Source organism: Helianthus annuus, chromosome 17 (genome assembly GCF_002127325.2).
Source record: "Helianthus annuus cultivar XRQ/B chromosome 17, HanXRQr2.0-SUNRISE, whole genome shotgun sequence".
NCBI classification, from domain to species: Eukaryota; Viridiplantae; Streptophyta; class Magnoliopsida; order Asterales; family Asteraceae; genus Helianthus; species Helianthus annuus.
In genome coordinates, this window is record NC_035449.2 from 182,298,669 (window position 1) to 182,310,408 (window position 11,740).

General features: G+C 37.1%; 1 long non-coding RNA gene across 1 annotated transcript; it reads left to right on the forward strand.

Moving 5' to 3' along the window:
- Positions 1–214: 214 nt before the first annotated feature.
- On the forward strand, positions 215–1,808 carry LOC110867519. Its single transcript, XR_002551657.2, has 4 exons — positions 215–336; positions 422–602; positions 1,124–1,467; positions 1,598–1,808. It is a non-coding gene; the product is annotated as an uncharacterized LOC110867519 (long non-coding RNA).
- The last annotated feature ends 9,932 nt before the right edge of the window (positions 1,809–11,740 follow it).

Below are 11,740 nucleotides of genomic sequence, written 5' to 3' on the forward strand. Positions count from 1 at the left end.
CTAAAACTTGAAATGATCGACTATTTGCTTAAGATAGTGCTTTCACATACAAAGGACAATTAAACGTCACATATTCACAAATTATTACTTTGTTACTTTTTCGAACAAAAGGCATATAGTCACATTTGATTTGTTAGTTTTTTATGGAATAAAACACCAATCATACAATCATTTTTATATGGTATATCGTTTTTGGATAATAATTATTATGTTTCAGAGGATATACGCCTCAACTTAGCTGATAAATCTTTTATTGATCACCTGTGTTAAGGCTGAACCAACCGGTAAAACATTCCTAACCAAAGATACAAGAGAAGCATTGCTGTGATTATGTCTGTAAGTTCTATTATCTACTTAGCTATTATATATTTCGCTTTTCGTCTTTGAAAACTGATAATTTATCTCCTTTGGGATGAATCAGTTTTACGTATGAACTGGAGTGGTTTGGCTCATAGTCACATGGATCGTGGTACGCTCCGGTATGCCTTACGAAAAGTGGTACATGGTTCGTGCCTTTCTAAAATTCATCGAGTACCTACGTGTTATTAAATCGAGGACAAACTTATTTGGAATGGCATTTGTTGGACCCATTGTCACATCTGGTAAGTAATTATTTTGGATTTACTAAGATAACTTCATGGTAAGTTGCAAGTAATTATCATTTTCTAAGTAAAAGCTTTCTAATGTTAGCGAGTCAACCCCAACTCGACCCGTTCTACAAAAAATGACATTTTTTGACATGTGTAACCAAAAAGTTTAGCTAGAGGGGGAACAGGTCAAATGGTTAGGTGTTTCCAATGAGTATTTTCTCAGAATTCTTCCATTCAAAGAATTAAATTTCCACTCGAGTCATAGTTTGCTGCGTTTAAAGCCAACTGATGATGAAGGCTGGTTGCCTTTAATGACTAGAAGTTTTGGATACAATTTTAGGTTTGAGCTTCATGTGAACTTTTTGAATTTGCTACGCTGTTGTAATTATTTTTTACACACCCTATCGAGATTATCAAAGTAGTTTTATGAATCTTTACACAACCTCATACATCAAATGTTGTTAGTACCTACAAATATGACTTGTTTTAATTACACCCAACGACTAATGTTGTCGCGTTTTTCTTGAAAACAGGGGACACGAGATGAACGACACAAAAATTTTAACCCATATTCAACAGTTTTCACACATACGTTTCATCAAGAACCTACATGTTATTAAGCCGAGGACAATTTGGTTTAGCGCGCAGCAACGCGCACAGGGTATAAAACTAGTTACCAATAAAGGCCGAATGTGGACAACAACTAGGATAGTGCGTAGTTGGTGTGCCTCGCTGCACCTTAGCACCTAGGTACGTGCCTCACATGCTTTTGACAACATAGCTTGAATGTCATTTTTATGCTTTTGTAACGCCAAATTTTGATGAATTCATGAAGGAGATAGCTTACGAAGGAGTTGAAATACTTGACAATGATAATGTAAGTTTAGGCATATTTTAGTCTGTATATTAGAGAAATATGTACTTATATATCCAAAGAAATTATTAAATTCATGTATTAGGATTAAATTTTGATTTTTAAGATTTATTTTATTTAATCGTTGTCTCAGGTTGGGAAAGGAGTAGAGGAATACTCGGCTGCGGATATAGATGGCATTCGTGAAGATTGGTCGACTTGTGCGGTTACCTCTATTTTTAAGTGACAAATCGTATTTTAGGTGTTGACGATGTATTGACAAACAATTCTTTTTTTTTTTTTTGTTAACGTTAAAATATTTGTAGTATACTTGACAAATGATTATGTAATGGATTGTTTTGGTATACATATGTGTGTGTATATTTGTTTTATGAAAAAGATTTATTGTTTTTGTTATTATACATGTATCCAGGGCAAATTAGTAATTTTATAAAAAAAATTTATACAATTAAAAACATTGGACGCGTAAATGAATGTCATACGTATGTGTCATAAATGCTTGTCATGAACGTGTGTCATTAAAAAGTGTCATAAAATGAGTGTCATGAATGTGTGTCATTAAAAGGTATCATAAAATGCGTGTCATGAATGCGTGTCATGAAATGTGTGTCATTAAATGTGTGTCATAAAAACATGACACACAAATGCATGTCATGTTAATTTTATGACTCCTCAATCAACGACTTTCATTTGCGTGTCATAAAGACCCTTTTATGACACGCAATGCATGTCAAGAAATGTGTTTTTTCTAGTAGTGCTAAAAACCTTAAAACCTTAAAACCTGTAATACTAAGCACTTAGACTCCCTCATTAGCATTCCACCACACATTTATCAGTAAGATTTACACTTAAGTGCAAAATCTATAGTTAAAGATCTAATGTTTGCCTAGCCATCCTGATACACCATCGTTTAGTGTTTGCTGGCATATATAGTGATTTTAAAAAAGTGTGACATTTACACTTAAATGTAACGTTTACAACTAAGTGTAACATCTACACTAAATTGCTTAACGTTTACGCTTTAAATTAAATTTTGCCTTGCCACCATGATACGCCACCGTTTAGTGTTGGTGTAGCATATATAATGATTTGCGGCGATTATCGCATAATTGTAGAGATTAGAAAACCCTAGTTCCTGCTGCCTCTTCAAGCACAAAAATCTCCAAGAAGAAACTCGCAACAACATTCAAGTCTTGTGGATGGAGCAATCTAAAAATCTGCACAATTTCACTTTCCCTTCAGGGTTGAGGTGGGGGAAACAACATCTATTGAGATGCATTGATCCAGTTCCTGCAATGCATGTGTTTGAAGATAATGAATCTTCAGATTTAGGCGAGGCTAACCAGAACCCTTCTGCGGGACAACCTAGATCCACCTATGATCGGCAAAAGAAGTTGGATTTTGGGCAGAATTCATCATCTTCTTCGATCAAGGCGTCTTCACCCCCAAATGAAGGTGAAGAGAACTCACCGCCTCCAAAATACAAATGTTTGAAAAAATTGACATCCAAAGCCTCATCGCCATCGTCTTCGCCTGCGATTCACTCAAAAAAAAGATGGGGCTGATGGAGGAAACATTGCCGAGGCTGATGGTCGGAGATGGATGAAAACGAGGCCTAGAAGGAACCTTGATAAAAAAGAAGAAAGACCGAAATTTTCAATCCAGCTATCACGTAAGGAAATTGAAGAAGATTTCATTGCGATGACAGGGAAGAAACCACCAAGAAAACCTAATAAGCCACCTAGAAGTCTTCAGGTTAAACTAGATGTAAGAAATCTTTTATCCCAACTCATGAATTTTCAGCCCAATCAATCTTTAAAGGGTTAACAAATCTTGTTGATTGATTTCACAGGCTCTATCTCCTTGTTTACACCTGTCTAAAGTTCATAAGGATCGATACAAAGTGAACGAAAATGGAAAGATGTGAAGCTAGCTGCTGTGTGATCGATCAAAGATTTGTTGGTGTTTTGGATAGTAGATAGTAAGCTATAACTGACTGCAATGTTGTTTGTGCTTAGTGAATTACCTTCACTAGGGTTTACTTTCTTGTCAGAGATTTTGAATCTTTAAAATTTCAAACTTAGGTATGGTTTATTTATGGTGTTTCTGTTGTTGTTTCCTGCATTTTTAAATGATGTTTGTGGGTGTTTAATGTTCATCTAATTGCAGAAACTATGTAGTTTAGGAATGGTGAGATTGCTTTCCATATTGAATTCATTTGTATATATGTTCGTATCAGGTATAGACTCTGTTAATTTGCTTGTATGGAGTAATCTATGTATCTAAAGTTAATTATTTAGTAAAATATGTTATTAGTTACGACGTTAATATGAAATAAATGTCGGAAGATCTGATTCCGAAGGATAAATTGTGATGTTGTTTTGTTGAACACATATTTTATTCAAGATTATTTGTTAGCATAATTTTGAAGTAAAATTGCGAAGGTATAATAAAAAATACAAAAATGAAACATGTTATTGTTGATACATTTATTGTCTATCGCCTTCGTCAATCAATCCGAGTCGTAGTGAGAAGCCGGAAGAAATCAAGCGCATAATGTCATATTTAGAAATGGCAAGGTGGCAAACTTGTAATTAATGAGAACTTTCATTAAGTTGCCTTGACCATATAAATAGGAGGTTATGTCATGATTTTAGTAAGATTTTTGGGAGAGTTAGAAGAAGAGACTTGGAAGACTTCTAGAGAGAGAAAGTCTAGAGAGAGAAAGTAGTTGTAAACGTGATTCTTGTACCGTTCAAGTCGTATTTCTCAATGGAATCACATTAGTAGTACGTTATTGTGTGTTCGGTCATGCACGTTCACGGATTCCGCACGTGAAACGTTCGTTACGCAATCGAACGGCGTCAAAACCGGTCCTACAATTGGTATCAGAGCTAGGAGCTCGATTGCTTGATCAAACACATCGTTTTCGTACCAGATTTCAGCCGATTCAGATCCGATTTCATCTATTTCTTCATCTTCTACCTACTTTTCACGTTTTTCACTGAAATTAGTCAAATTGAACAGGTTTTCATGGTCCGTTTCGTCTGATTCTTGGATATGTTGTGCGTATAGACCTGATCTACAACCCTACCAAGTCTCAGATCGAAACTCCAAGTCGTTTAGGAGTAATCGCGGTTTTTCGGTCCGAATTCGCGCCAAACCATACAGGTTCGCTTGGTTCGCTTATTTGGTATTGTTATGGTTCGCTCATGTGGAACAGAATGGGTTCGCTCAAAGGGTAAGAATCAGGTTCGCTCAAAAGTGTAACTGTGTGGTTCGCACTTCGAGGTTTATTAATAGGTCCGCTCCAAATGCTTATTTTGTGGTTCGCTCATTGTGCCTGATGTGGTCCGCTCCAAATGTGTGTCAATATGGTTCGCTTATAAGTCATCTTCTTCACGTAATTGTCTGATCATTACAGACTGTCGGCAGGTTGTTGTCATTGTCGACAGGTTAATTTCCAGCCCAGGTTTGCCGCCCATTAAAAGTAATCGGCCAAATCAGTAAGGTTGTGGCAGATCGTTGTTTTTGTTTGCACGTGAAGTCATTGTCAGTAAATGATTGTTTTTGTTTACACGTGAATGTTTGTTTTTGTAAGTGGTGGTTCGTTACACTAAGTTTTAGGAAGTCAAAGGCACCGTCCCACTATAACTTGAAGGCCCAATTAGGTTGGAGCATTAAAGATTGTTATCAGGTTAATTGCGGTCAGTTTGTCAGTCCAAGATATCACATGTATTTGAAAACGGCCCGATCAATGATCTTATAACATACGGTGGCCTAATCCCAATCATTTTCTTGTTGTCATTCCATGTGCACAGTCCACTAATTGTGAAGCCCAATCAGCTTGTTTGTTGCCGCCCCTAACCCATGTGATAGTGGTAGTAGTGCCGCCCCATTAAACAAGAGGCTCAATCCCAACTTATTATTACACCTCCCACTTGCATCAAATTCGACCCACTACCTTTTGTCGGCCAAAATCAACACTAATCAATGATAGGTTCTTGTCTGCACTGTTGCCGCCCACAAGCCCATGTGTTGTTGATTTAGTGCACCGGTTATAAACTTGAGGCCCAATCACTTGTGGTTGTTTATGATTAAAAATGTCCATGTGAAGGTGTGATCAGTTTTGTCCACTAGCCCAAGTATCAAAGGTGATTCAAAGTGATTTGTCAAGCATCGGATACACACCCAAAAATTTTGGATTGAATAGACGAATCTTCGACAACGAGTCTTAGATTTGGATTATCAACACACTGTTACGTATTCAATCAGTTTTGACTTAATCGTTTACTTGTTTGTTTGCAGGAAATCAAAGGTGTTTGTCAAGAATAGGATCTTCGCCCGAGAGAATCCTCACTCGATTTGTTGTTGCCTAATCTTTGATATTCAATCGAATAGTCGTTTGTTTGTCCGAATTTCATTATTGATTGAGAATTCGTCATTGTGAATCTTTTGATACCGAAGATGGATTCTGAAATTTATATTGCACTGAACAAGTTCAATAATTTTTCAGGTATCAATGGAGAATCAATTGAAGAATTGATCAAAAGATATATCGAGTTGTATTGGGAGATGGTGAGATTGAAGATAATCAAGACCAATGAGGAATTAGTTAACAAGTTAGCAAATGTTTTACCGGGTGATGGTGGAGAACGTATTTGTCAGATTTGAAGAAGATATACTTAGACGTGAATTTGAGCTTGTTTATCGAGAAGATTAAAGAGCGAGAACATGAACTACAAAAGAATAGTAATGCAGAAACTGATGAAGCAAAATGCAAATCTGAGGCAATCGTTCGAGAGGTAGAGGAGCAATTTAAAGAAATTTCAGCTATCAAGGTGGAAAAGAAAGCTGAATCTGTAAAAACGATTGAAAAGTGCTTAAACTGTGAAGATCTGAAATCTGAAAATGCCAAACTCTTGAGGGATTTAGAGAGTTTGTCATTAGAAAACGAAAATCTTAAAAATTCAGAAAATGTTTTGAAAAATCAAAAACAAAATTTAGAAAATGAAAAAGTAAAAATTGAAAAAGATTTTCAAAGTAAAATTCTTGAAGATGAGAGAAATGTGTTTAGCAAAAATAACATCGAAAAGCAAAAAATGATAAATTCTCATCTTCAGAAGATTATCCAACTTCAAAATAAAGGAGAGCAAGCTCGAAAGAAAATCAACGAGCTTGAAAATAAATTGAAAGGTTTTGTGACTTCTTCAGCGTATGTGAATATTTCATGCCCAAACTTGCAGTTCCAATAAATGACTGTGTCACAAACTTTGACAATGTCAAAGTTGAAGATTGTGATGAGAAATCTGATGATGAAAATACAAAAATTGAAAAACAAAAATTGTTTTTAGAATTAGAAGAAAAATTCAAAAATACTGTTTTGCAATCTACTGAAATAGGTGAATGCTCAAAGCAGAAACCTGTTAAGAAGAGTGTAGAACAAAAACAAATTGTTAAAAAGTCGAAAATTGTTCAAAAAGAAAATAAAAGCTCATCAGATCGATCATCCAATCGCAATCAAAAAGTACCAAAATTGAAAAACGAAAACTCAAAAATTGTTGGTAATAAGTGGTGCAGGTCAGACCACAGTGCTCAAAAGACAAATCCAACAATCAAGAGGAGGAAAGAGTATCACCAAGCCAAACAGTGCTTTGATCTGAGCGTTTGGTATGAAAATGGTGATTGGTACGATAACAGAGTGTGCTACAAATGTGGTTATCAAGGACACATTGCTGTTAACTGCCAGAGACATATAATTGTCAAATCAGAGGTCACATTGCAAGAGATTGCCCAAGGAGATCAAATGAAAGATTGAGGGTTAATTCTCAGAAATCAGCAAAGAAACCGGTCACTGTCAAGCCCAAGAAACTGAAAGTTTCAGAACAGAATGTCAAAGAACAGAAGGTCCAAGAACCTAAAGTTCAAGAAAAGAAAGTGAAGCTTTCTCAAGGGAAAAAAGACAAACTGAGAAAGAAGAGGAAGAAGGCCAGAGAATATCTGGAGAAGATTTTGTCCTCGGTTTCACCCGACAAATCGAATAAGAGTGTTGATGAACTGATTCACTCAACTGCAAAGTCAAGTAAACCGAATTCGTCAGATGCAAATCTGAGGACAAAAGAGGAGTTAAAGAAGAAGGTAACATTTGGTGGCGATGAATCTGTTTCTTCGGAAACAAAGGAGCCACATGTCGGCGATGAATCTGGCTCATCAAAGTCAGACAAGCCACATTCAGGCAATGATTCTGGTTTGGTAAAGCCAGAAAAGCCAGTTGTTGAGGTAAAAACCGAGAATTCAGGTTTAACAATGGATGATACAAACTTTCCACCATTGTTGAACAAGAATTCAAAATCACCCAAGGACAGTCAAGCTTGGGTGAAACTTTTCAAATGAAAAACCTGACTTGCCGGAGTTCCCAGGTTGGTAAGCGTGGAACATGAATCAGCACATTTCTTGAGAAATTTCACTCTGGTGATTTTTCGTCTTTCAAAAGATAAATCAGGGACATTAAGTTGTACTTGATTCATCTTTCCTATAAGTGGTAATTTGTAAAACAAGGTGATGAAACCCCTAGTTTATGAATTGTCACACAAAACTAATTTTCCGGAAAAACCATTTTGATTAAAACAAACTTAAGTGTTTTGAAATCATAATGGGAAAATAGTTTGTTGTGAGGGGGAGTTCTGATTGTTTACGCCAAGTGGATGGAGAATTGAAGTGATTCTCATCAAGTTGTCAAGTTTGTACAGTTTGTTTTCAAATTTTCCCAGAAAATCAAAATTGAAACATATTTTGATTTTAGGGGGAGAAAAATTTAAAAAAAAAATTTGAAAATTTGAAAATGTCAAAAAACATTAAAAATTTAAAAATGAGTTTTGTTGTGAAAAAGAGGAAATGATTGTAAATCAGTTGGACTATCACAGCACGCTATAGAAATGTAATGTCAAATGTAATAAACGGTCTCACTGATGATGTGACGATAGGTTTTTGTACATTTAGTAGATTTATTCGGGATATAAACCTAAAATTTCAAACTTGTGAAATTCGTGGGGAACACTACTTGGATATATAGGTAACCCCTGAAATCTCGTTTGAAAGGTCTCGTATTCTGATATACTAGGTGTTTATACTCTATGATGTCTGGGGTATTATTCCGGGACTTCTGCTGAACGGTAGTTCTGACCTAGTCCTTGGCTAATACTTTCCGCAAAATGCTTGAAACATAGCATAAAGCCCTCAGCTGATTAGACAATAAAATTGATAATCATCTGTTGTAGCTGAAAAGATCCTCTAAAGGGGACACACTGCTAAGTCGAAGCTGATATCTCTCTGCTGAACGTAAGTTCTGACCTGAGATCCCTCAGTTCTCGCATTTAACCCGTAATTTATGTACAGATATCATTGTAGTATTCTTGCCTGTAAGACTGAATATTGGGATTCTGGATACGGGAGTATATTCAAGAGGTGGGACACATGAATCGAACTAAGTTCATAGAACACTTAAATAGTATCCTGAATAGATTGAAAATTGTATGAAAATTTAAGAGGACAACTATATCGTCAATCAACGTGAATCGTTTAGAACTTAAAATGTCTAAAAGCTTAACGGTGCGTGTGATGTGTCTCAAAAACTGATATGATCCTCTTAAACAAACTCACAAAAATATGTTTGTACATATTTCATTTCTGCATTTAATTTCTGTCTTTGCATTCATGTTTCTTATTTTGATAAATCTAAAAAGATTATCGACAACTGATGGTGAAAAGCTGATATTCAAAATCTCAAAGGCTAAACATGATGAACAGACAGGTTGGTTAATTGGTTTGAAATGTTTAAGATAATTCATTAATTTGAATTAGAAATTGGAATGTTTCAAAGTTTGATAAAATTTTAAATGTGAAAATTCTCAAATGTTTAGTTGATTCATTAAGTTGAATCACAACTTTATTGGTTTGTAATAGAGAGTTTGAGATGTGCAGGTTTCTGATTTGTTGATACGGAAAGCCAGGTGTCGATCCCAAAAGCACGGAAGCTTGACGAAAGGGGGAGCCTGAAGATTCTGAAGAAAGAGAGCAACAGAAGCTGAAGACAGATCCACCGGGATTTTGTTCAAGCAAGAGGAATTCAAGAGAGAGAGAAAGACAAGTCGCTACGAGTTTCACTACGAGATTGACTACGGCAATATCCAAGGGGGAGATTGTTGATGCATTTATTGTCTATCGCCTTCGTCAATCCGAGTCGTAGTGAGAAGCCGGAAGAAATCAAGCGCATAATGTCATATTTAGAAATGGCAAGGTGGCAAACTTGTAATTAATGAGAACTTTCATTAAGTTGCCTTGACCATATAAATAAGAGGTTATGTCATGATTTTAGTAAGATTTTTGGGAGGGTTAGAAGAAGAGACTTGGAAGACTTCTAGAGAGAGAAAGTCTAGAGAGAGAAAGTATTTGTAAACGTGATTCTTGTACCGTTCAAGTCGTATTTCTCAATGGAATCACATTAGTAGTACTTTATTGTGTGTTCGGTCACGCACGTTCACGGATTCCTGCACGTGAAACGTTCGTTACGCAATCGAACGGCGTCAAAATCGGTCCTACAGTTATTTTGTAAGAGAACGAGTCGAGTCACAAGAAATAAAGCCGGTTCATGTTCACACCAAATCTCAAATCGCGGACCTTTTTACAAAGCCCTTGGGAGCCCGACAACTACAACTGTTACTTGACAAGATGGGCATTCGTAATCCTCATGCTCCAACTTGAGAGGGAGTATAGGAAGGGATTATTTTTCGGTTTTATTTTAGCCTAATATTGTTTTCTTTTTACTTGATTAAGTTTCCTTATTTGAGGGCTTAATCTTAGGCTAGTCTTTTGGTTTTATACCTGTATATATGATCGTATCCTTTGGTGAATGAAACAAGATTGGAGATACCAAAATTCTATATGGTATCAGAGCGTGGTTTCCAATCCGCTCGACCAAAAACTCACGAACCCTAATTCTGCCGCCGTCTGCTCACTACCATGGCCGGCGACGACCAGAACAAAACCAACCCAAGTAACCCTGCTGCCGACCACACTTCTCCATACTATCTCAACCCGTCAGACTACCCGAGGCAGATGCACGTGAACGAAGCCTTGAACGACAACAACTATCTTGATTGGATACAAGAGATGGAGAATTTTCTGTTCGCCAAAAACAAAATAGGTTTCATTGATGGAACCTTAAAGAAACCAGAGGAAAAAGACACTAATCATATGTCATGGTTACGCTGCGACGCCATGATTAAAGGATGGCTAACCACAGCCATGGAGAAAGAAATCAGGGTTAGCGTGAAGTATGCTAATTCTGCAAGAGAAATATGGATTGATTTACAAGAACGTTTCGGGAAAGAGAGTGCCCCTAGGGCGTATGAACTCAAGCAATTGCTGGTGACAACAAAACAAGAAGGGTCTTCTGTATCAGCATACTACACAAGACGGAGAACCTTATGGGATGAAATAGGTTCAGTTTTTTCTGTGCCAAAATGTTCCTGTATAGGTTGCACGTGTGGTATTAGCAAAAGGATGGCTGAATCAAAAGATAAAGAGAGGTTGTACGAGTTTCTGCTTGGACTCGACAGTGAATTCTCAACCATCAGAACCCAGATCCTCGCCATGAAACCCGTTCCTATCTTAAGCGAAGCATACCATCTCGTTGCAGAAGATGAGCAACAAAGAGCGGTATCCACGGGAAAAAGGACAAACACTGATTCCGCTGCGTTTCAAGCTTCCATGAAGCGTGATAGTTCTGTTGCCACGCAAAACAGAAGCGGGCCAAAGATCAACAGGAAGCCCAACAACGACAAGTTGGAACATTGTGATTTTTGCGGAAAAGACGGGCACAATCGTGACGGTTGTTTCAAACGCACTGGATATCTGGAATGATGGCCTGGGAAGACGAAACTGGATAAAGGACGCGCAAAGGCTGCTTATGTTGAAGCTAGTGACAACAAGGATGAATCGAGCCCGATTCCGGGGTTAAATGGCGAACAATATAAGCAGTTTGTCTACATGTTCACTGTGAAGGATTCTTCTAATGTCGAAATAACCCAACCGATGGCGAATATGGCAGGTAGATTGGGCGATGGTAGCAAATGGATTGTAGACTCGGGTTGTACCGAGCATATAACCCCCATTCTTGATTCGTTTCATGACAACATCGAAACAACACGTGAACTACCCGTGACAATTCCTAACGGTGACTCTATACCCGTTAAAGGGAAAGGGTCGTGCACCTTGT